Raw genomic sequence first — 25,804 nt, 5'->3', positions numbered from 1 at the left:
GTTGCCAGCCAGCCAGCCAGTCGGAGGAGGGGGACGGTAAACGGGGGACGGGGGATTCTAGGCCCAGTCTGGTGCATTTTATGGCTTATAAGTTTTGCATAATGCAGTCCATCCAGACCGTCTAATAGTTATGGCCATGATGAGCTCTGTCCAACGAAGAGAGGGCGGAGGAATGCATATTCATGAAACCCGAAAATGAGAGAATCCAGGAGAATTCCAGGGGAGGGGCCACTGAAAACAGTTCCTTGAACTTTGAATGCGATTTGGAGTCACTTGGGTACATATTTGGCCAGCGGCAGCACTCAATTAAGTAATTAACATATTACATATGCAGGCGGGACTGTGGCATGTGGCATGTGGCATGCGGCATGTGTGTGTGTGTGTGTGTGCCCCATTCAATTCTGTTTACCTCTTTTGATTTGCATACAAAACGACAAACAATGGAAGCCACAAGCAGCCCTCGATTGCTCATCTCTTTGGGGCACACACACACACACACACACACACACACACAATGGCCTTAACTAGCTGTAAAACAAATAATAAAGACCAAAACGCCAACTTTAGAGGTTTCATAGTGTCAACAAAAGTTGAAAGCTCACACGAGAGGCCACAGGCTCCTCCAACCCATCTCTGGCATCGCTGCTCCCCTCCAGCCACTCCTTCGTTCGGATTGTGGTTCATATTTTACGTTAAAAAAAAGGCCATCAACCACTCTCCCACTCTCTTTCTCTGGCTGCTCGCTTTCGGGAAAATTGTGAAAAATGCACTGCCGTGTGAATTATTAAGTTCCACTTTTCAGTTCCCTCGTTGAGGCTCTTTTCAGCTACCCTTTTCTGCTCCCTTGGGGGCGGCCTGTTTGTGGCGCAAATCTTTGATGGGAATCGACTATATCTTGTAGCTCTTGAAGGGTATCCGCAAAGTGTTTTATTTCTTTATATTCCGCTCCCCCCCCCCCCCTCACAAAAGGGTATATGTGGTTTCGTGTGTGTTTTTGTTTGTGCCAAAGGAAAGTTTTTCTTTTTTTTTAGTTTTAATAAACTTTCGCACGGAAAGCGAACTCAACTTTGGTTCTGTTTTTGCCCCTGCCGCTGCCTCTCTGCCACCAAATTGTTTGTCGGCTGTGACCGAAACGGTGAAGAGGCCTATAAGTGGAACGGGCGGGGGCAGGGGCAGGGGCCGGGGGGTGGCTGGTGGTTGAACATGATTTCATTGTGGCAAATATTTTGAAAGCAAACTTGCTGCCCAAAGAGAGAGAGGAACGGCAGGGGGCGGAGTCAGAGGCAGGCAGTTGATTGTTGGGCAAAGGGGAGGGGGAGGGTGATCCTGTGTCAAAGGCCAACTAGTTGAAAGTTGTTGGCTGCACTTTTTCTGAGAGAGTGGTGGGCGTGGGTGGGGGAGGGAGAGGGGAAGAGGGGAAGAGGGGTCCAGAACAATCGAAGAGTATCCATCATTTATCAGGATCCATCATTAAGGCAGGATCTGCCCCACAGGCGGCACATTCGTGATTCCTGATTCCTTGGGCCACCTTTAAACGGATTACAGCTTTAAGCTTATTTTAATCTTGGATTTGGGGCGGCACTTTCTCATTTCATTTGGGCATATTTCGCTCCTATTTCCTGCTCCTTTCCTTTCTGCCCGTGCTGCTCGCCCTCATTCGCTTTATGACTGGAGCTAAACCAAAAAATCCAATCAACACACAGATTCCCCCAGACACACAGAGGCTCCCTCCCCTCTTTGGCGCCTCCCCCCCTCCCCGTTTTGGTGTTCAGTTTTTATAAGCTTCATTTAATTATATTGACATTGTTTGAGCTTTCCTTTTGCTTTCTCTTTGCAGGTAAGCCGCCGGAAAAGCAAAAGAAAATCAAGCTCAAGGAGTGCGACACCCGAAAGGACTCCGAGTGCGAGTCCTTATCCCACGTTCCTCATTTGAACTTAAATGCCATAAAAATGGAAAAATAATGTCTGTGGAGAGTGCAGAGTGGAGAGGAGCAACAACTGATGATAATAGAAAGAGCTAGAGGGGAGACACTACGGAAAAGGACCTTAGCTACGCCCCCCCGCCCCTCTCTCTGCCATGCATAAAGTTTGCACATAAATTTTGTCCCGGCAAAAGCAGGGCCATCGACTTTAAAGGCCACAAATGGGGAGGTCAGGGTTCCCTCGCAGTCGTGCCACCACATGCCCCATGCCCCCCCTGCCCCCTGCCACAAGTCAAGTCAAGCAATCAAAGGTGAAAAACTTTTGTGAACTATGCGAAGAGCACACAAAGTCAATATTAATATTCACTTAGTCGTGGAGACTGACAATGGCCAGAACGAGGGGCAGAACGAGGGGCAGAGTCAGAGGCAGAACCAGAAGCAGTCATGGAGCCAGAGCCAGAGCAGGAGCTACAACTGTGGAAAAACCAGGCGGGCAAATGCCAAGCAAATTGAAAATGCGACGAAAAACGTGAGATGCCGTCGCACTTGGGTCGCACTCCTCCTCCTCTCCCCCTCCTCTTGAGCAACGTGCCCGAGTGCGTTTATTTTTATCAAGATTAGCATTTGCTCCTCTTCACGGCTGTGGGGCATGGTCGGGGGTCTGTTATTGGATAGGCAAACACAATACAAAACAAAGAGAGAGAGAGAGAAAAAACGGCAAAGGAGCACCGAGAATTCCCAGAGTTTGCACGCACAAATTGTCTCCCCGGACGGTGGCTGGGGGCTGGGGGATGGGGGAGAGATGCCTTTAAAGATGAATTGTTTTTGTCACCACAGTGCAGTGGCAGTTGCAGTGGCAGTGGCAGTGGCAGCTCTCCCCTTCCCCTTCCCCATCGCCCCTTTTTGGCAGCGAATTTCCAACGTTTTTCCCCGTGATTTGTCTGCACTCATAATTAATGGCATTATTCTGCCCCAGCAGGGGACCCCAAGCCAGAGAAGTGGCCTACAAATCGCATGATTCTATTGATCTACAAGAGTATCTCACAGGACTCTCAATAGTGGAGATGAACCATGAGAACTACCCGTAAAGATCAACGAAATTTTGAGCCATACGAAAGGAAAGTACAGCAGTTGATGTATTGGGAAATGTCCATTTTCTACCCTTCTCTTTGCAAATATTTTCCCTTAAATTTAAACACAAAAAAAAAAAAAAACTCCACTCATTAAAGGAAAACAAACCTCCAGCTCATCCGCCGAGGGGAAAATTCTGCAAATAAAGTGCAGCCCCGAAAAATGGTGGCCTGGGAAAATGGAAAACTTTGCGCACATGTGTGCGCTGGCCAGGAATTTTTATTTAATTTATATATATATATATAGTTTTTTTTTTGGCCAACACTTTGCTTGATTTGCCACAAAAAAAGAAGGAGAGAAAAAGAACAGGGACCGAGGGGGGGAAAATGGCTTAATAACCAAGAACCTCGAGGCAGGGGCCACAGGGGAGGGGTGTGGGGAGGAGGGGAGGAGCAATTGCAGACGCCGTGGCAGACGCCAGACGAGACGCCATGCGGCAAAATAAAAACACCAACGAAAAAAGAGCCCAACACACAAGTGAGGTACTTAAAAAAAAAAGAATAGATATATATAAGAGTATAGGAATACCCTTGATGGCAGAAGGGTATAGCGGTTTCAGATCTCAGGAAGGGAGAGATCTGTATGGGATCTGTATGGGTGGGATAGCCTTCTTCTAAAGCTATTTCCATTTAAAAAATCCCACCCAAAGTGAAGGTTTATACATATATTATTTGATATGTATCTCGGTCTAGGCCTAACCAAATCGGCGGTATATCATCAATAGGGAACTCCAAGAAAAAGAAACTTTTGGAAGGGTATCATGGGCTTCGGCTTGTGGTCTCAGATACATATATACTGTATCCAGCCAAAGCTGTGCCTGTCTCTGCGTATATATCATTTCGTGGAGTGTTTCGCCGTAGAAGTAAAGGAAATAATGCGACAATTGCATTAAGTCCACAAATGTCGGAGCACACGAGAGGGAGAGGGACAGAGAGAGAGAGAGAGAGAGAGAGAGAGCAAATGAAATATTTTATCTTTATATGCAGTTTCCCCTTGGTTTTATCTCTCCGCCTCCCCTACTTTTCTTCTCATTTTTATTTAGTTTTTCTTCATTTTTTTTTTGTTTTTTTGGTGGGTCTCGCGCTGCGGTGCACTAAATGTTTAAAATGGTTTAGAGATCCCTAACTCGTTTTTATTGTGTCGCATGTCATGGCTGCGGCAGGGGGGGGGGGGGCCGAAGAGAGGAGTCCTTCAGTGTCCTTCCGCTTAAGCTTGGGATGATATAGAAGCTGTTGAAACCCTCAAGACTTAAGCACTTTATGGTTGGAAAGATACTTTAAAGCTGCGCAGGGGGGAAACGAGAGAAGAAAGGAAAACAAAAACCGGAAATGTTGGAAAATTCCAAGAAAATACAAGACATGTGGTGGCTCCTTTGGGCCCTCGATTTAAAGTCTATTAAAGGGGGCTTTGGGCCCCTCATAAATCCTCAAAAATGGAACCATTTCGATGCCTATTTGAAGGCCATATATCTTTTAAATTCAACTGAATATTCCTTAGAAATTTCTCTAAAATTTTTAGCTTGGAATTTGCCTCTAAATTTAGTTGAAACAGCCACTAAAAATCGATATATATATTGTACATACACACTCCTTTCCCGAGTCCAACGCACTTTTGGCGTTTTTGGCTGCTGCCTCAGCGGAAAAAAAGGACAGGAAATAAAAGAACTTTGGGCCAGTGGCACAATAATTTGGCACGCAAACCTTTTTTTTGCCACACCCCTAGAGCGGGGTGGTGTTGCATAAAAAATGAAGTGAAATACGTTTTCGGGGAACCAGAGAAGGAGCCAAAAACCCAGAGCCCCGACCAGAGGACATTAAAAAATTGCCAAAAGTCAACTCCTGAAAGGCACTAGAGGGACCTCCACACACACAGGCAGGCAGGCAGGCAGGCAGGCAGCGAGGAGAGGGCTTAGTGGCAGAGAGTTATGAGCAGGGGTAGTATCTGGATTTGGGGCAGGTCCTTTTTATAGTTTGCTTTGCGGATAAACATATAACAATTAGAGAGACCCAGAGAGCCAGGGACCCCCCTCTCCCAGCTCCGTTTCTCTTTGTCTCGTTCTTTGTTTTGTTGGATTGTCCAATGGGGAAATGTTTGGGGGTGCCGCACATATGAGACACACACAGGACACACAGGACACACAGGACTGCGGACTGCGGACTGGTCCCCTGCTAAATATTTGAGTAGATTTCATATTTAATTCACTTTAAGGGCAGCGAAGTCGTTTCTTTTTTTTTTTTTTTTATCTGCTTCCAGTCTACTATGCAAATGAGTCCCGGACAATTTGGGTCAAAGTTCAGGATGTAGGCGTGTCTGCCTGGGTGAATATTTATGGGGCCCCGAAGAGCCGTGTGGGACTACCTCAAGCGGGGCAAAATGTGGCAGAAAATTAAGTTTTTAAACACAATTTAGTGTATAATTTATTCTCAAAGAAATATTCAAGTCTTTCACAACTTTTTCCTGTCCCAACATCGATCCCCTCCGAAAGTTCACAAATTCCGAATATATCAAAAGGGTTAAGGGGGCCCCCGCCGCCGCCCCCCTCCCCTTTCTACTGCAAAATATGTTGTAAAAATTTAACAGTCAGCAAACATAAATTAATTTAACAAATGAACAGCACACAAAAGGGAAAACGACACGAAAGAATCCCAGGAATTTAACCTGAGAACATAAATTTTCTTTCCCCCCCCCCCTCCCCCCCACACACACACTTTCCTCCCTTTTGAGAGGGGGAAAAGCAAATGTTCATTAATATGCGAGACACATTTGGAGCAAAGCAGAGAAGGCGGGGGAGAACAAAGAAAATGGAAAAGAAAAACATTTGGGGGAATGTGGAATTTTCGAAAATTTATTAATTGCCCGCCAAATAAGCTGCAAGCATTAACATGTTCATAATTTTTATTGGCCAACAGCAGGGCAGGGGAGGGGGTGAAATATGTGGAAATCTTGGGCAAAACAAAGGAAAATCCCAGGGGGAGGGCAGGTCTAAGAAAGGGTAGCCTTAGGTGCCCCTGAAGATTCATCTTCTTGTAAAGTGATTCTATTTTGAGGGACGAATATTCTTCAAAAAGAATATATTTTGGGTATTTCCATAGATTCCATAAAAATATGCCATTTCTGCAGAAAAGTCCTCCAAAGGATGACAAAAATATCTCCAGAAAAAAGCAGAAGCGGGTATAGGTCAGGGATATGTCTGCCATTTCCAATGAAACATTTTGTCAGATCAATAATTTACCAAATAAAATGGATAAATCGAGTGGGGCCAGCTGTTGAGTGCCTCTCGCTTTCCAGGCCACGCCCACAGGGGTGGGGGCTGAATCAAAGGAGGAGAAGACCTGAAATTCATGGCCTTTTAATTGCAGTTGGCAGCGCGAAGGCGCAGAGAGAGAGAGAGAGAGAGAGAGAGAGAGGATGGAAGGCAGCAGTCGATGAAGCATTTTTGGGTTTGTCCTTTCATTCGATGGAGGGACTTTCTCCATCTCCCTTCTACATATATATATGTGTATATATATAGACACAATTGTTAATTGAATTGAAGGCCAAGCTGAAAAATGGGGGCTGACACTCGCCCCAACGACAACCTGTGGCTTCTGCCGCTTGAGTGATTTATGGTTAAGAACTGTGACTCGAATGAGACCGAAATTCAGGCAGAAGGGTGGCCACAATTTTGGAACTGGTATATGGACCCAAATTGATGGCAACTTTTGCCATAGATCGACTGCTTTTAAGCTTGTTTTGGCTTCCATTCTTGTGCTGCCTCCTCATCGATCGCCCATCAACAGAGACAAAGAGGAAAGACCTTTTTTTTGTCGGGGTAAAAATAAATCAAAAAACAAAATCAATGAAATTCAATGAAGTGGCTCCTCCACACGAAAAATTGCTTTACCAATTTATTTATAACCGAAACGTGGTGCGTGGGGTGCAGTGGCGGGGGGGTTGGAGACGGAACCGCAAAGAGGTTTCCCGGAGAGGGGTGGCGTAGGGGCTGTACATACATATGTGGGGGCATGCCTATAATTGAATTATTTTTATGCATACAATTTATTTATTCATGATTCCCATGTGTGTGTGTGTGTGTGTGGGTGTGTGTGTGGGGTCCTGGAAAAAGGAAGACCGCACTTAAGGCACGTAAAAGTGATTTAAATGTATTTGGTACACAGGAAGCCAGGGTTGCCAGGGTTACCAGGGCAAAGTAAGTGATTTAAGAATAAGAGTACAAAACAAAATTAGCAGAGTTGCCACCCGATGCAAGTATTAATGGGTATATGAAGACTTTTTGGGCCATCCCCTGGACATCGTTTCCCTAATTTTCCACTCAAAACAAAACCGATTAGGAAGTACAGTTTGTCTCGGCAAAACCAACAGAGTTGTCACCACCTGATGGGGGCGTTTAGAGGAGAGTTGCTTCCCGATATATACGCACTTCCTGCTTCCTATTTATTCGCATTTCTACGGTCTCGTTCGGTGTTTTCTGACTTTGACATGGATTTAATTAAATTTTTGCGCTTTCCCCAAAAGTTTCGCCTAAGAACTTGTGAGTGGGAGAGGGGAGGACTCCGAGAGGGGGGGACTTGGGGTGGGAGAGCGAGCAAACTGTTGACTGCTGCCTGCTTTTGGGGATTGCCCGAAAGCGGTTTAGAAGATTTCACATTGTTGGTGTTTGGACTTTTACTTTTCTCTCTCTCTCTCTCTGCGACCCACTTACCTTTCTCAGTTCCGCTTCTTTGCCTCTCTTCTCTCTTCAGTTTTCTCTTTTGCCAGATTTTGCATTTTTACGGAAATGGAAAGAACTTTTGCCGAGAGAGCAGAGAACTCTTCGTTTGGGCATTTCCGACTTGCATTAAAGTCCCTCCAATTCCCTCCAGTCCCCATGCCCCCGTCCCCCGTCCCCCTCCCCCTCCCTGGTGCTATGGCTTCCTGGTCAGGAAATTTGATGAAAACTTCTTTAAATCTGCCCACAGACAGAGCCCCACCGGAAAACATCTCCAACAGGTGGAACGAGGCAACAAATTGGTTTTATACGGCATTTCCGCAGAGTCCCAGTTGATGAGGTTGAAGAGGTGTTGGAGCAGCACTGCTGCGAGGGAATTGTGTAATTGGAACTCACCTTCGTGCGGATGGGAGATCAGAGAAGTGTCCTGTCCTGTCCTGTCCTGTCCTGTGCTATGCTGTCCTCCTCCAGTGGGATGTCTGGTCTGGCAGATGCCAATTATATCATAGCTCTGAAAAAAAGACCGAATCTGGGTCAGCAAATGTGTGACTAAAGCTTAGACTTGTCTGCGACTGAGTGATGCACATCCGACCGGAGGAGAGTAGCGCTAGTCGGCCTTAAAGAGCCTTAAAGTGATGCTACAGCGGAGGGATAAGTATGTGCCACTCATTCCACACCCAAAGAAGTGATAGACGATAAGTTTTTCGATTGCTCGCTGAAGCACGACGTCTGTCTGTCGTCCAAAACCCCGTCTTTTGGCCTGTCAACAAAGTTTTCATCACTGTCAGCGGGTCTGACAACTCAACTAGAGTCCCAGTGCGGGTTGCATGTGCAACATGCTGTTGCACACAACAAAAAATTCACGCATGCATAAGCACAGGGCTGCAAAGACTCGTGACAGTAACTGTACCTGTGGAATGAGTGCCTTAACACTCGGAGGGTACTGTACTAGGTCTGGGTTTGGGTCTGGGTTCAGGCTTCACTCAACAGCTGAGATCTACAGTGAAAATGTACTCAAAAGTGCTATATAAGTGCTGGAATATTAAATGTTCCCGCCCTGGTTTGTGCCTGCAGCCACAAGACTTTTCCACCGTGCAACACATGCAGGACACAGCCAGGACACGCACTAATCGCCACATCAAACTGTCAGGCGACTTGTTATAGATTCCGTTGAGTGGTGTACACTCCTCCCTCCCCACACCACACTTTTTCTTGCCCAAGAAAGAGCCGGAGCCGGAGCCGTGGCCGGAGTCGGAGCCGTACCATGGCATGCCATGACGTTGGAAAAGCCAGTTGCTTGCTTGGCCGTCAGTAGGGTTTCCGTTTCTCGAAAATGTTGGCAAATTTGTATTCATGGAGTGTGGGGGGTGGGGGCGGGTGGAAAACCCTATGCAACGTTAATGAGAAGCATATTCACGCTGTCTCTCTCTCTTCAAATCAGAGGCAACGTTGCGTATGCTTGATCTTGTTACACGCACAGCTAAATGTCAATTTGTTTGCCACACTCGAAGGCACTAAGCCGACGCCGAGAAGGCATACACATCCCTGCCCCTCCGCCTGCTGTCTGTAATCGATGAGCAGCACAGCACTGCTGCCACACTGCTGGCTTGACTGACTGACAGTCTCAAGGACTCACAGATGAATGCTCCTCGCCTGTTGCCTGCTGCCTGCTGCCTTCTCTCTCTCTCCCTCTCTTGGCAATTTGATTAAAACCCATCGTTGGCAATCGAATTATGCTGGAAATTGATGCGCTTGAGGCAAGCTTTTTAATGATTTTAATCATCATTTATTCTAATTACACAAATAAGTATCCTTAGTGGCAATTGAAAATGTTTCCAAGGCTCTGGCTGGCCTATGACACTAGCATTTATGTGATTTAATTGGATATCTCTGAAACAGATATATGTTCATACCTCTCCACATATCGATTACTAAAACTCGAAAGAAATGCTTCTAAATGCATGATTAAATGTATTTCAATTCAATTCAAAACAGTGAAAGCCGAGTGAAAGCCCCGGCATTGACAAATAATTTAAAACTTAATGAATTTCCCTAATTTAATGAGAGTCCAAAGCAGTATTATTATTCTGTATTATTATGCAGTTATCCGCCATGGCAAAATTTACGGTCAAATCGCAAAATTGCGTTCTCCGGTTTTCGTAAATCGTAAGACTCCTTAAATAAATATACAAATATTTGCTCATTTTTAATTCTATATTTATTTACTTCGAAGTTTTTATTCGTCTTACTTTAAATATTTAATACATTTATTTCCAATCAGGTCTATAATTTTTCATCACCCAAAAAAACCAAAACCACAAGAAATTTGATACAAATTCCCGATACATTTTAAATAAAAAAATAAATTTAAAAAAAATGTTAAAAATGTTTAAAAAATTTAAAAAATAATTACAAATTTTTTTGTAATATAAAAAAAGTTAAAAATATTTAAAACAAATTTAAAACAACTTTAAAAAAATTTGAAATACATTTAGAAACAAATTACAGTTTAAAAAATGTTTAAATAACTTTTTAAAATCGTAATACCAAAAGTCGTGCAAAAACCGTACCCTGGGTGTATATTTCGGCCTTAAATCATGAGAAAGAATCCACAAAACACCTGCAATGCATTCTATACATTTTTGTGTATTATTTTTTCTCCTGAATTCAAGGAAAAAGGTCAATCAAAGTTTTTCATTAACCGCTAAGCAGAAACCGTTTTGTTCTCTCCCCCCCCAAACATACCTTTCGGCCCGCCACAGACCACCTGCCACCTCGTCTGGGCCCCCATTGTCTGCAGTTCAGGTGCACTTTACACCCTGTTTATGGGGGCGGCACAATGAAAAGGCCAGCGCCAGAGCCCAAGAGCAGAGAAATCCTAGAAAATTGAAAACGAAAGTTGAAATGCAAACAGCAGAGGGACGAGCAGAGGAGGGGTTGAAATGGAGGGCCCGTAAGCGAGAAATATTATTTTTTTGTAGCCTTTTTTCTTCTCATTCTTAAAATGTTTTCCCAGCAGAGAGCTCCTCGGCTGCTGGTCACAGCTGGCGAGAGAGGCAGAGTGGCAGTGGGGGAGGGCCAGAGTCAATAATGTCGATAGACGGCAAATAAAAATGGGCAACGGAGGGAGCAGGACGAGAGAGAGAGAGAGAGAGAGAGAGAGAGCAGCGTGTAGCGTGTAGCACGTTTTTCGATTTCATTGCTTTGTGGTTATTGTTTCGGGGGGGGGGCCGCCAGACAAGGGCCAAAGTCAAAGCCAGAGCCAGACCTAGACCACGAAATGAACGCCAAAAGCAGCCACACAGCAAAAAGTTTGATCCAGGGTGAGGGGAAGAGGGGGCAGCAGCTCCTCCTTACCTCCTTTTTTTTGGTGGCGATATATGAAAGGAAGTCTGAGTCCTGTCCTTTCTCCTGGCTATTAATAAAATACCAATGATGGCCTGAACCCGAGAAATCCTTTTTCTTCACCATTTACCTCGGACTTGCCTTTTCCCTTTTGCCTGTCTCCACTCTCACCTCCGCTCTGTCTCCTTTAACACCTCCGCTCTGTCTCCTTTTGCACCTCCGGTCTGTCTCCATTCTCCCCTTTTCAGGGCTTTATGCTTTTCTGCCAATTTCGCGCCACGATTTGGCTTTCACTTTGACTTTGCCATTGGCTTTTGTTCTCATTTCAATGCCAGACACGGTCCGAGCCCCAAGGATTTGCAACAGTAACAGGTTTTCGTTCGGAAAGCGGAAACGGAAGTCGCTGGACAACTAACAAGCAGACAAGAGCATGGCGGCCCTCGCTTTTAGCTGCTTTAGCTGCCAAAATCAAAGCCGAAAGCCCTCTAAGCACCTTCTCCGATTCTCCGTTTCTCTGGCTGTGACTGTTTGATGTCTCGTCTGGATTGTCTCTCTATTGTGTGCTTTCGTTGGCTGGAATTCAGCGACCAATTGGCAATTATTTTAGACAAATAATTGCCCAAGCCCAGAAATTGTTTGGGGAACGCCGGGCAGGTCCCAGAGCCAGTTAAATTTCTTTTTTTTTTGTGTCTCTCCATCTGTGGAGGTTCCCCCGAAAGTTCTCTGGTTCCCCGACAGACAGCGGAGGAGCTCTGAAAGTAAATCAGAAATCCCCCCTGGGGTGGGGGGGGGGGGGGGGGGGGCAACATGAGCCACTGCTTCGCACTCTCCATCAAAAGTATTCGGTTACGGGGGAGTGCATCGCGTAAGTGTTTTGTTATGACAGAAGCCCCGCTCGGCGTCAATGCAAACTCGAGTTCAATGTGGCGGCTAACTGGTTCGAGAAGGTCTAGGGGGTCCCCGGTCCCGGGGTCTGTCATATGAGACACTTGAGAAAGAATTTGCTACTGCTTCGCCCACCGATGATGGGAAACTTTCAGCTTGCGGCGTGGGCGGACGCACAGGAGGCCCTCCCCCTCTCTTGTTATTTCAGCTTCGTTTGCGGTTCATTTGCTGGGATTTGCTGGGCCAAAGCTGATGCTAAGCGGATTTTGAATGCTTCTCAAGTGGCTCCAAGCATTGTCCTTGATTTACACCGAGTTATGGAATGACTAATTGGCCAGGCACTCGTTAGCGGATGGCAATGGATGGGCTTCAACTACGATTCGACTACAAAGTAAATACATTTAACAGAGCTTTGGCTTTGGGTTCACTCTGGATTGCTCCAACGCTAAAATTTCCATAAATATTTGTAAAGTTTTCCCTTGCCTTTCGCGCCTTCCTGCCAGATACAAAGATATATTCAATCGGAAGACAGAAGCCAGTAGCCAGAGTGTATTCCCTGTCATGGACGGATGATGCTGACAGTTGATTGAACACTTTTCTTGGGGGATTGACAAAAACGCCCCACGGGTGACATTTCTCAAAACACTTTACGACTTGGGACTGCAGTCAGTCGGGCAGCCAGGCAGCCAGGCAGCACCTTTTGGCCATCATTTGGTGGATGGTTAAGGTGTTGCAGCCTTGATTTACGAGAGAGTTTCCAGAGGATACCATTTGCATGGAGCGCCTGGAAGCCGGACTCACGGAAGGCGGCCGCCAGCGGCCAATCATTAAAACGTCGGCATGATGAGTTCTCGCATTTGGCCCTGGGGCTACACTCGCGGTTTAAAATTACCATTTTAATGTTGCCCACCGCCGCTGATTGATGTGGCATGATGCTGCTGCTGATGCCGATGTTGCCGCTGTGGAGGGGGTGTGCGGCGGCAGTCAAAATGTAAATGCCTTTCCACCGAATCAAGCGTTTTCCCTCCTAACAAGCTTTTGGCATTTTGTCTACCGGTTTTTTGTTCGCTTTAAAGCCATAAAAACGGAGCAAAAAAAGATTTCCTTTTAATGCTGACCATAAAAGTGAGGTGAAGTTTTGGGTTCAGGCTCCTACTCGTCTTCCCCTTCCCCTTCCCCTTGCCCCTGGTCCGGCTGCTCCTTTCTGTCACTGTCTCTCACCTATTAGCAGATACTTTGAGACACTTCATTAGGCCCTGCTGCTGCCACTGTGGCACTGCCACTGCCACTGCCACCGCTCTTCGGATGATTTGAGTTATGGCTAGACGCCCACACAGTGCTCTCCCCGCAGCCCGCACCCCGCTCTCTCGGGGATGCCGCATCTCTCCGCTGATTGAGCACAAGTGCCGCGCTGACTGACAGTCTGACACTTTGGGCTTTTAAATGCTCTTCCCGGACAGGAATCCACTTATTTTTGGATTGGCTTTTAAGCAGCTTCTGAAAGATGCAGTCGTGGGTCGCCCATCTCCATCCTGGTCTCTCTCTCTCTCCCCCTCCCTCTGCCACCCCGCGGCGCATTGCTAATGAGCTGTTAAAACAAGACAGAAATTAAATTTTTCCCTGGGAAACTAAAAAGAAAAGAAGCTTCTCTCTCTTCGAATCTCTGGAGTGCCATAAATAGTTGTTTCATTAGCAGCACTCATTGGGGCCTCGTAAATGCAATTTTCTGATTGAATTTCAAGTTTATAGGAAAGTTTCCATCTTAATTAGCGCCATTGAGGGCAGATTTGTTTTATTTCGAGGCACAATTGGATAGAGACAGGTGCGAAAGCCCCGGCTTCCTGGAAATATCTTCTTCAGATCGTATTTTGCAAGAATTGCATCTAATTAAACGACGAAGAGATCTTAAATTTTGTGTAAAGAATTTTGCTTTCAATGCTATATAATATATAATATAATTTTTTACTCTTTGGGGGAACGTACTATTAGTATTAATTATTGCACGATATAACATTTACTATATATGTATAATTTTTTTTTTTTATATTGCAGGCAAAGAATCATCGCTTCAAGGAATCATTAGTACCAGGCGGCAATTACAGGAATGTGTGTGTGTGTAGTGCAGTGTAGTGTTGTGTAGTACAGTGTAGTGTTGTGAAGTGCAGTGTTGTGTTGTGAAGTGTAGTGTTGTGTTGTGTTGTGAAGTGTAGTGTTGTGCAGTGTTCATAAAATGAGCGTACATTATTGAGGAACCTTAGTCTCTTATTTCCAACGAACGAACATTTTTAAAATTAAAAACAAAAATTAAATGTTTTTTTTTTTATGTGCTAAAAAATTCCAAATGTATTTTTTTAATGCCAAAAATGCAGCTGTGTGCAAAAAAATTGTGTTTTTTTACCTGGTAAAATTACCAAGGGCCAGAAAATTCAATGAAAAAAATGTATTTCTAACGTAAAAAAAAAGCAAGTAAAAAAATGTAAAATGTAAAATGTAAAAAAATAAATGTGTTTTTTTTTAAGATGTAAAAACTACCAAATGCCAAGAAAGCCAATTTAAGGAATTTGTTTTTTTAATGCAAAAAATGCAAGTGAGTGTAAAAAAATAAATTAAGCGTTTTTTTAATGTGGTAAAAATTACCAATGGCCAGAAAATCGAATGAATAGAAGGTCACTTTAATGAAAAAAATGCAAGTGTGGTAAAAAAAAGGAGCAAAAATTGTGAAAAAGGGTTTGTTTTTTTATTTGGTAAAAATTACCAAGGGCCAAGAAAAAGTTAAAGTGTGTGTACAAATAAAAAAAATGAAGTGTTTTGTTTTTTGTTTGATAAATATTGCCAAGGGCCAAGAAATAGTGAAAGTGATAGTGAAAGTGATATGCAAAATATGGAATAATCCCAGAATCCAGCAGCCAGCAGCAAGCAACCCATACATCATCATCATCATCATCATCATCAGGCCAGGCAGCATCACAGAATCCGAATAGCCGCTGCCAATGAGCGTATCTTTAAAGTTGCGCTTCACCGCTACCAAAAATCTACTAAGAATCATAGATGCCGATATTTTGATGCGACTAATGCGCGGTGCACAGAAATTCCAGGTAAGACGAATATCAAATATATCAATGGATATTTTACAGCACTAGTACCCGTTGGTTTCTGGGTCTTTAATCTATAGAATCTATAGAAGAATCTGCCAAGAAATTCTGAAATTCTGGTAAATGCTGAACACACAAAAATTTCAACAGAAAATGCAACTTATCGACCTTTTGCTCCTGTCTGTACACCCTTCTTCCACCATCTCCCATCCCACCCCTCCCCTCTGAAACATCAGCCATGTGTCACCTTAGGGCGGAATTTATTTTCCAACTCAAATGTATCCCGCCCTCGGGCTGACGGCGACAAAAACAAGCATAAAACGTGTCTCCTCTCGTTTCGCTCGGAAAAAAAGAAGAAATATTCTTTAATGGCGCCAAATACTTGTAAGCTAAGATGTGCCCCCGAAAGATGCTTGTGTGCGGGGGGGGGGGGTGGTGCAGAAGTTGACACCAAAAGTGAAGTGGGATGCATTTCCTGTGGGGCATGGGGCATGGAGCTCGAGGACTGCCTGCCGAAAGTCTCTACCCCGTTTCGATTTCATGTTGCGTAGGTGTGAAAATTTCCCTTTTCGCAAAAATAGTACCCCACGCCCCTGCCCATTGCCTGGGGCCCCTTGCCTTGGGCCTTGGGGCCCCTGCCATGTCTTTTCATATTTCTCTGGGCGTTGACATGATTGCTTATAAATGCAATTTTGTATATCATATCAATCTCGAGTCAAGTGGAATATCTAGAGGCGGGGATCACATATACGGTATGAATGTAGATGAGATGCCAGCTGAAGCTGCCACCAGTTGAGGCTCTTGCTTTTGATGATTATTATTACAAACAGATTTTGTTGCTGCTTAAGTGAATGCACTTCTACTTGTCTCCCCCCCCCGGGCCCCTTGGAGACATCTGTCTATTGAATAAATATTGAATTTCGCTCTTTTGGGGAGCACTCTCAAAGACCGCTTAAAGGTATATTTTGTGTGAATATCATTTGCTTAATCCCTGTGGGTTTTTCTTTAAGGAAACTCTCATGGTTTCTTCTTCCTTGCAAAAGCTTAAAGTTCTTTGGGAATATTTTCCTCATTTTCGCCGCATAAAAATGCTAATGGCCCACATAAGTCATTAACTTGGCTCCGTTAAACGTTAAACAAACGAAGGAAAAGAATTTTCGCATTCGAAAAAGGAAATTCTTCAATGGGGAAGTGGAGGGAGAGCGAGAGGGAGCCTCATCATCATCATCAACAGCAGTAGAAGACAAACGCCTCCACATCCTGCCGCCACGCCCCTTCAACACCCACTGTCTTGCCCTCCTGCCCGTTTTATTTCCTACCCCCCCTCTGGGGGTGGTGGGACGTCTGTCAGCTGCTCATCAAATTGCGTGCCGCCTGCAGGAAATTAAATAATTTTGTGTAATGAAAAAAAAGACACACACACACACACACAGACAGTAGGAGCGCCTTGAGAGAGGCATGGACTGAGGGATACCCTGTATTTCACATAGATCTGTCTTTAGTTCCAGAGGCTTTTCTTGGAGCTGCTTTCTCTCTCCGCTGGAACAGTACTACCCTTCGACTACAGGGTATTGAGAAGGAGCAGCAGCAGCGGCAGCGGCATTAATGTTAATGCATTTTTTTTTTGGCTCTTCCGTAGATCCATAAAAAGCGAGCGCAAAAACAAAAGCAAACACTCAAAATGATTGTTATCTTCCTTTTGGTGGCCGGGAAACGCCGCCTGAGGGTGTGTCCGATGTGTGCCAATATATACACGTACATATATGTAGGTATATATATCTTTTAGGCACATAAAACAAAAAATACGGCACAAAATTATAGCATAAATCCGCACTTCTTTCGCTGCAAATGTGCGCACATTTTCCAATTGAAATGCCAAACACGGAAAATACGAAAACCTACCTGATGTGCGGGGAGGGGGGGCGGGGAGGGGAGGGGAGGGGTTTGAGGCACTTACAATACGAGGTGGCAAGTGCAGAGGCCGTCGCGGATGCGTCCGTGTCGCATATTTGATTTACGAGTGTGTACAGTCGCTCTCTCTTTCTCTCCCTCTCTCTCTTCCTCTTTCTCTGTTATGTTTTATGGCGTGAATTAACAAATATGCAAAAACCGTTTGGGATTTATTTGAAAATAAACTCTGAATGGTTTTTGAAGGGCAGAGTATCAGAGATATATAAAGCTCCCTCCCCCTCCTCCTCCCCCTACTTGGAATATTTTTCTTAAATTTCGCGCCTTTTTTTTGCAGGCCAAATTAATTTTGACAGCAGACGCAGCCAGCCGCAAGCCCCCCGCCCGCCCCTGGTCATTCCGAGGGGGGGTGGAAGAGGGGAGGGTCACAAACACGCAAGGCCCCCCAAACACAGACGTAAATTATGGCCCCAAATGATTTGAAAATAGCAGCTGTAATTTGTTTGCCAACACACAGACACGCACGGCGGCTGAGGGAGGGGGAAGGTCCACCCCCATCTTGGTACCCAACCACCCCCTGCAACATATGCGCACATTTTTCCATGCACTCCACAAGAGAGGGCGAGAGAGACTTTGGGGTGGTCCCCCCACCCAGCACTGGGACTGCATTATGATGATGGTGGGACTGGTAGGACTGGTGCTACAGCGACAATTAGACAAAAGCCAAGGGGACACACACTCAGACACAGAGCACAAGCCTCTGTTGGACTCGATTCCCTGTCATTGTCAGGACAGAGCAGACAGGACTAGAGGTGGAGCTCGTGGAGCTTTTGTTTTGGATGGTTTTTATTATTTCGAAATGAAAATTCTCAACTTGAAACCACTCCATGCGCCGCTGCACATGTGCATCGCATCGTCCCTCCCCCCCCTGTTCCATTTTTTAGAAGATTTGTATGCAGAATATTTTAATTGATTAAATTTGAATAAAAGGCAGGCAGACAGAGGGAGCTCCGCCATAGCTACACACATTTGTACAATTGAGTTAATAAACCGGAATTAAATGATGGTAAATTAAATGAAAATTAATTGCCTGGGAAAAAGTCAGGATTTGGTCAGCGTCAAAGGAAAGCAATTCGAGAAAATTCACATAAAAGTTAAATCCTTGACCGCTTTATTTAAATAAAACATTTCATTTGCCTGGTTTCCAACAAACGAACACAATGTGGAGATTTTTCCAGTTGTATCTCTCTAAAACATTTCACAGCCAGAAAACAAGTAAATCCAAAAAAAACAGCCGCAATAAATCAAGGCATATCATGGTACATCATCATCATCCATCCATCCATTCGAATGTTTTCCCATTCCCCCCCCCCCCCCAAACACCCAACCAGCCAACCACCCAAAATGTGTGCCACATGAAATTGACAAATTTCAAAAGACATAAAACAAATGCTGCCAAAAGTTACTCCACATAAATATGGCTGCAAATGTATTTACTTAATCGAATCGAGATTTATTGTTCCTCGATCGGGGGAGGTCTAGAGTATCTAAAGCTAAAAAAAAACGAGCTGTTGCTGGACCCCTTGGGTGTTCCGAAGATGTTTATGATCGCCAGAGATCGGCTTATGCTCGTCGACCCGGCTCGGATCGGATAGCTTATGGTTGGGTTCAGATCTGTCTGCATTGCGACGCGGAAAACTCTCAAACGTAGTGCAAAATCCATCTTTCTAAGGCTTAGAGTCTCCTTTTCTCTCTCTCCTGTGCTCCACAACCGTCCATCGGTAGTGGAGGACTAAAGTTCAAAACTTTGGCCAACAAAACCTATCAAGGGCCTCGGTAATTGTTCAGCAAAAGTAGGGGGGAATGCGCTTAGACATTGACAGAACATTGCCAGGGCATCGGGCATGGCACTCAGCATCGAAGCCAGTTTCAGCTGGAACTTGAAGCCAATTACAGATGGTTATTCAGGGTTTCAACCTACAGGTGGATACTGCAACATTTTGTAATATATTTCCATATAGTATGCTACCATTATCCATTATAATTTTTCATTTTTGTACTGTGTACACGATCGTCTTCTCCGAGTCCTCTTCCAAGCACTTTTGGGCCTTCAAAATGGGATGGGTGCGACCTTAAAAAGCAGCATTCAACGCCGCAAAACTCCTCGTCCAAGGAATGGCACTTTATTGAAAAATATTGCTCAATCTGTGCTGTCATTACAGTGCGAGACATACAGGCTCACAGGCTGAATGGGAGGATTCTTTTCAAATAAACTTTTAGCCCATTCAAGAGCCAAATGGAACTGATATCGATTTTTTAATGGCACCTACTGGTAGTGGAATTGTTTTTTAATCGTGAAATACAATTTAAAAAACTCTTGGCCTTGGTTTTCATCACTTTAATATTTAATTATAAAAAAACAATATATTCTCAAGCAAAAAAAAAAATCAACAACATTTTGTAGTGTTGCAGCTGCCACAGGGATGTAGGGGGCATGGCTTGACTGATTCCCTGCCACTCGGAGCTCGTTCTTCGACTTCCTGGTGGATTGACGGATATTCTTTCCGTTTCGGAGCCTCCAACACTTGCTGAGAATCGTGCGCTGCATTTATCTGCCGGCGACAAAAAAAAAGAAACACCAAAATTGATGGCCCAGATCCGCTCCTATCCGCTCCTATCCGCTCCTATCCGCTTTTCCTATTGGCGCTGCTGAAAGGTGGCGCAAAAAGTTTTGCGTTTCGCTGGTTTACACGCAAATGAATCGCATTAGTTGGGGCTCAGTGATTCGGCCCCCGCAGAGGGGCAGGGCGTGGCTAATTTGCTTGCCAATTGTGGGCGTGCGGCTTTAGCCGGACTTTCCACTGGAGCTCCAGGCGGGAAGACCCCAAGAATAGTGTCCCTTATCTGATTACAGGCCTGAATTGTATCAGTCTTTAGTTGTCTGCTCCTCTGATTGCGGGTTATTCTCTATAATTTCATTGGTCTGGCTTTTTGTTACGCAACAACTCCCCCGAAACCCGAAACTCCCCACCACTTTTCGGAATCAATAGCTCCTGGAAGAGCCTCCTCCACCGTCTGTTTGTTGTGTTTGCTTCAATGGTTTTCAGCCCTTCAACAGTGCCCCTGCCCCAGCCCCCGAAGGCTACTATAAAATGTACATAATTCTTTGGACAAAATATCTAAAACGAGGCCTGCACAAACTTGTGGCAACTCGATGAAGGGACAGTGCAGGAGTCGACTAGGTAACACCCTCGAAAGGGAATTTGTGGAGAAGGAGAAGCCCGCCCCCCCCTTTGACCCTCTGTGTCTAGAATTGACTGCCGCCACAGTTCACATGATGAAATATTTAAGGCATTCCTTGTGGCACACTGGAGGCCCAATCGTGTGCAAAGTGCCAACTTTATTCGAGGACTCTCGGCACGCCCAAAAGAAGCCAAGGCTCCACCGACTGGAAAACTATTTTCGTTGTCGATTGTCGAATGTTTAAAGCCCCGAACTCCTACCGGGGGACATTTCAGGGTTTATTTCGGGTTTATTCCGGGTTTATTGGTCAGTTTTGGGTGTTGTTTTATTGCCACGAGTGTGTGTGTTTGTTTTGGTTATTCAAAGAGGCCTAAAGTCGGTCGGCCGCTGCTGTGGTTGCTATTAAATCCTCAAAAAATATACCAATACATATATGAATGTATTCATATACATGTGTATCTATGTGTCACCGACTGGGACCGGGTTGTTTTCCTCCTGTCAATGCGCCTCATAAATTGTGTATGAAATTCTGACCAGTTAATGGATTTAAATTTTCATGTGTGCCAGTGTGTGTGTGTGTTATTTTGTTTGTTTTTGCCCTGCGGGAAAACTAACACACAAATTTCCCCATCGGATGCGGTTGCCGGCTGCGGTTTCTCTTTTGCACTTCACTTAAATGCCTCACATTTTTCCTGTCCACTAAAATGTTATTTAGTTTTTTGGTTTTATATTTGGTTCCATTTTGGATGATTTTGACACAAATGTAATGGAAAATCTCTTCTTAGGCCTGTCAGAAAAGTGGATTTAAGATGCGAAAACCACAAGTGTCTCGGCCAGAATTTGTCTGTGGTGCCACAGAAAGATGAAAGAAAATTAAATAAAGGTTTCACTTCAGTTTGAAGCCTTCTCAAGGGCTAACTTTAAGACTTCATGCCACGTAGATCATCTCTCAAGCGTTTCTTTTCAATGCCATTGCGAATTCAGTTTCCTTTGGGGCAAGTGCCACACGAATTAGCAACTCAAATGATGGCTCGAAAAGGTCATCTTTGGCTCCAAATGCCAGCAATCAGAAACTAATCAATATGACCGAATGAAATGCCAGATGCCACCAGATCCCTCCCAGTCACAGGCCATGTACGTATGGGATATGGACAACGATTTGAATAAATTCAGCCGCAAATAAATCGAAACGCAAGGTAAACCCCAAACCGAAACTACGAAACCCCATAGTTCAAAACATTTTGTGGGTAAATGCAAATTTATTGCAAGCGTACAAGCAGTGGGGCAGCGGCAAGGGGCGTCTGGGGGGGGGAGGGGGGGGGGGGGGGAGTCGTATGCAAAAAAAAACCCCCCCCACAAGAATTATTTGCGTATTCCAAATCGGAATCGGAATCGGAATCGAACTGTGAATGCGAATGCAAAAAAGAGTCCCTCTCTTTGGTCCGGCTTCATGGATGAAGCAGCAGCAGCAGTAAAATATGCTAAAAGTAAATCCAAGTTGAATTAATGGACAGCAATCTTTGGATAAATCTTATGCATTTTCAAATGCACACTAGGGGGGGCGTGTGTGTGTGCGCCGGGGTGGGGGGGGGGGGGAGGGCATTTGCATAACCGCAGACGCAAACCAGTAACCAGAAGGAGAACTCAACGACTCGCCTCGACTCTGGCCACAATTTATGCAAATTCAATTGCAACAACTTTAGTCGTCGCCTCTTTACGGCATACAGGGTGTTCCAATTGTGAGTCTATCCAGAGATATTCCCTTAATTTTTAAGGATTTAATTGGAGCAGCAATCCTTAGATCTTTCAAGGCAACGAAGCATGGAGGCAGCAATCTTTAAGATGCTTCCCCCAACGGCCAGGGTATCCCATATGCCGTCACTTTTCTCAAGAATTTGTTACGGAATTTGTTCCTACACTTTTTTCTTCTCTTCGCTATTCCTTTTTTTGGTAGTTGGTCGAGGCCAATTGATAGAGGATTGGCTGGAAGCTCCACTTCGCTATGGCCCCCGCCTGGTGGACCAATTGTGTGTCTCAATAGATGGCCGGAGAACCTGTGGGCAGCTTTTTTTTTTCTGGGCATTAAATTTAATGAATGAATCGGCGAGTAGGTCTGAGTTTTTTCTTGTTTGTTTGTTAAAGTTGAAACTGTTTTCTGACAGCTTACACTGATTACACTTCAATGCCAATCCCGAATTCTGGCGGAGTTTAATCCACACTCCGACACTCGAGTGTCGCCTTCAATTGGCTTCAGAGAGAGGAGAGAGAGGAGAGGAGGCTGTAGACAAACACAAATCAACACCCACGCAACACTGGAAATCTCTGTGAGAGGCGGCGATAGGGACCCCCCCATTCCGCCAGGGGTGGGGGGGGGGACTCTTTGCCTTGTAGAAGAATTTACAACATGTGCCTGGAGCTTACGAATGAAACCAGATTTTCCGAACAGCTCTCTCTGAATACTGGGGAATCAATTAAAATTTAAAGCTATTTTCTACTATTTCCCCACATTGAGGTGTTTATTTACTTTCACTTTCTTTGAGAGCAAAGAATTTAATGAAAGAACTTTCGCGTCTGCTGTGCAGGTTGCAGGGGGGGGGGGAGGGATTCTTGTTGCTCGTCGCTTCCTTCACTTTCGTTGACATTTCGAAAGGCGCCTCCGCATCGACAACTTCATTGCTGCTGCACTGGATGCTCCTTTTGGGGCCAAATAGTTGGCAGAGAGGCGGGCGGCGGGCGGCAGGCGGCAGGCGGCAGACAGCATCCTGCCCCATGCCACATGCAGCAATCTTACACATGATTGGCTTCTCCAGGGAGAGCGGGGGGAACGAGAAGAGTGGAGTGGAAGCGCAAGAACTTCGACTTCGACTTGGACTGGGAGCAACATGATTATTTGTTGTTTATTGTTATTTTACGCTACTTTGTGACGTGCCCCCCCCCCTCTCCTCTATCCCCCCTCCCCCTCTTCAGATTGCTCTTTGGGGGGAAATAGTTTTTAAAGTTGCAAGTGCTGCCAGTCCTAGAGTAGGAAAGATGCCCAATACTTCGCAGAGATGATGATAGACACATATTAGATCTATCTGTGCACGGAAAGGCTTTTTTGAGGCCAAAATCAACCAAGAGAGTTTCACTTTTGAAGACGGACTCCTATTAATGAGTATCGCCCGTTCGAGTCACCGAATTTGAGGCTCGGAGGAGCCTCCTTGGGTGGCATTTGAAAGTCGACTTTTGTGTCGCTCTGGCCTTACGGCTTCTGTTGCGGCAGAGGAGCTTGTGCTCTTATCATTCGCCCCATTCGGGGGCAGACACATTTAATTTTCTCAAACATCATAAATCGATTAACAAACCTTGCCGCTGTCGCTGCCACTGCCGCTGCCGCTGCCGCTGCTGTTGGCATCATTAACCAGCAACAGCAAAACAGTGAGAGGCAAAAGTTTCAGACAACCAGACGACCGACCGACCGACCGACCGACCCATTAGACCCTTTTCAATGTCAGGGCGGCACGGCAGATGGATTTGAGGAGCAGCCCGAGGCGCTAATTTGACTACGGCCTTCCCCTGCCCCTGCCCCTTCCCCTCCGCTCAACCATTTAGCCACACTCGGAGTGCACTCGACAGGCAGCTTTCTGGCGGAGACGCAGGAGTCCAATGGGAGATGGAGAGACGACAAGACGGCCGTGGACGTCATATCGGACATTTGGAGCTAATGCATTTGAATGCTCGCAGATATCCAGTCATTCAGTCAGCCGTCCAGACTGTCCCCCCCCAGTCCCCTTGGGGCCATTCGGGGCGGGTAATAAATAGTTAAAGTTTCAGTTTTTGGCACCAAAAAGGCGTTGCCCGCTGCCCGCTGCCCGCAGTTGGTTTTTCACCGCGGAAACTGCCTCTCCCGAGGCGGTGGTTGGTTGGCTTTTCCTTGTGGGGCCCACATTAATCTGGGCATCATTAAGACAGTCGTCTGAGAGCCAACAGTTTGTCTAAGTTGGCCATCATACATCTGATGGAGTAGAGGCGTGTGAAGCCCGATGAAGCGGTTTTCGTGTGGGCTGATCCTCTGGTAAATGGAATTCTTCTCTGGAGACGACATACGAGTGACAGGATTGGGAAAGGCAGAGGCTTATCGATATATGCGACTTATCGTGCTGAAATCATCATCAAATCGATCAAAATTTAGTACATTACACACTTATAATCGATTAGCATTGATAACTTTTCGATTAACTGGCAATATTATGCGGTTTTTGACATAACTTCTGGATAATGCATGTCTTCCCTGTTTCTGATGGATTTACTTGTTGTTTTTAACAAAAAATGTCTTTAAATATATCGATAAATTCTCGATTAATATTTCTTTTTACATTTAAAGTAAAACCAAGGCCTTGAAATGCCATTAAAACCCCATTTAAGGATGATATATGTTAAACTCTATAATTTTTCGTCTTCCCCAAACGTTGACATAAATACCCCTCATTAATTGTTGCACTAATTACGGAATTCCATTTCCGTGTTACTTTGAATTCCCCCCCTCCGCCCTCACTCACCCACCAAAACTGATTTATGGCCTTCGGTGTCACAACACCTTGACGCCACGCCCCTGGAAAATGCAATCTCGCCACATAATTTATGCAAATTACTTGAAAAAAAATAAACTATTCAAAACTCACTTCAAAATCAAGGCATTCGTGATGGTTGTTTTCGAAAAGAGCCGCCTGCAACGAGAGAGAAAAAGAGCGGGAAAGATGATAAGAAAATGAATTATATGCCGATTAATCGATGCACACAAATCGGAGTATAATTTCCGACGATAGATACGAGTAAGTGTTACGGGGTATACGTCAGCGATGGATGGGACATGTGGGTGGACCGCCAACAGCGCAACGATAGACGGCCGCCTCTCATTTGCATCACAAAAGTTGGCCAAAAGAGTGGAGGAGCAGTGGAGGAGCAGTGGTGGCCGCACCCTGGCAAAAGGGGCGTGTTAATTATCCGCTAATGTTGTGCCGAACTTTGACATGGATTTATTTGATGATTTTACACGATGTGTCTCTGGCCAGCCTCCAAAATTAATGATCTACTGAGCCCCCAAACTGTGCCTAATTGATTTCCCTTTTTACTGGGGTAATGGACGGCCCTGACGTTGCATAAGATACCATATTTTTTGGGTTAATTTTGGGCTTGAAGTGCGAAATGGAAAGTGAGGTCGAGCGAAGATTTGGGGCATACCAGAGAAGGGAAGAAGAGCCGAAGAATTGGGGCACAGAATGGAGGGAAGAAGAGCCGAAGAAGCAGCTAAGTTGTGGGGCAAAAATACGGAAAGAACTGGATTAAAGAGGAGGATGAAAGGGGCGTAGAATGATGGAAGAGATCAACGCATTTGAACAGATTTTAAAGCCTCAAAAGAAGGGCCTCATTAGGTTCAAACGGAAGACATTTCTTCCAGCAAAAGTGCTCCGCCCTTCCCCTTCAAGTTTTCAATTTCCAGACCCAAAAAGAGCCATTCCAGAAATGACTTTATCCAAACGCTGGGATCTCCCCTCCCGCCCCGCCACTTGGGCCCTGTTTATGCGTTGCTT

The 25,804-nt window shown here is 45.2% G+C and overlaps 1 protein-coding gene across 1 annotated transcript in view; it reads right to left on the bottom strand.

Moving 5' to 3' along the window:
• The window catches only part of LOC6592587 (nyctalopin), a 37,230-nt gene extending 12,298 nt beyond the window's left edge, over nucleotides 1-24,932 (bottom strand). Inside the window, exons 1-2 of the mRNA XM_002018033.2 lie at nucleotides 24,896-24,932; nucleotides 8,158-8,272 (exon numbers count right to left, since the gene is read on the bottom strand). The gene's annotated coding sequence lies outside the window, so the exon portion shown is untranslated. The remainder of the gene's footprint in view (nucleotides 1-8,157; nucleotides 8,273-24,895) is intronic.
• Nucleotides 24,933-25,804: the final 872 nt, after the last annotated feature.

The sequence above is a fragment of the Drosophila persimilis genome, unplaced genomic scaffold, assembly GCF_003286085.1.
Source record: "Drosophila persimilis strain 14011-0111.01,24,50 unplaced genomic scaffold, DperRS2 tig00000002-arrow-pilon, whole genome shotgun sequence".
Lineage (NCBI taxonomy): Eukaryota > Metazoa > Arthropoda > Insecta > Diptera > Drosophilidae > Drosophila > Drosophila persimilis.
Note: the sequence above shows the minus strand (reverse complement) of the source record. Positions and strands in the feature narration are given on the sequence as shown.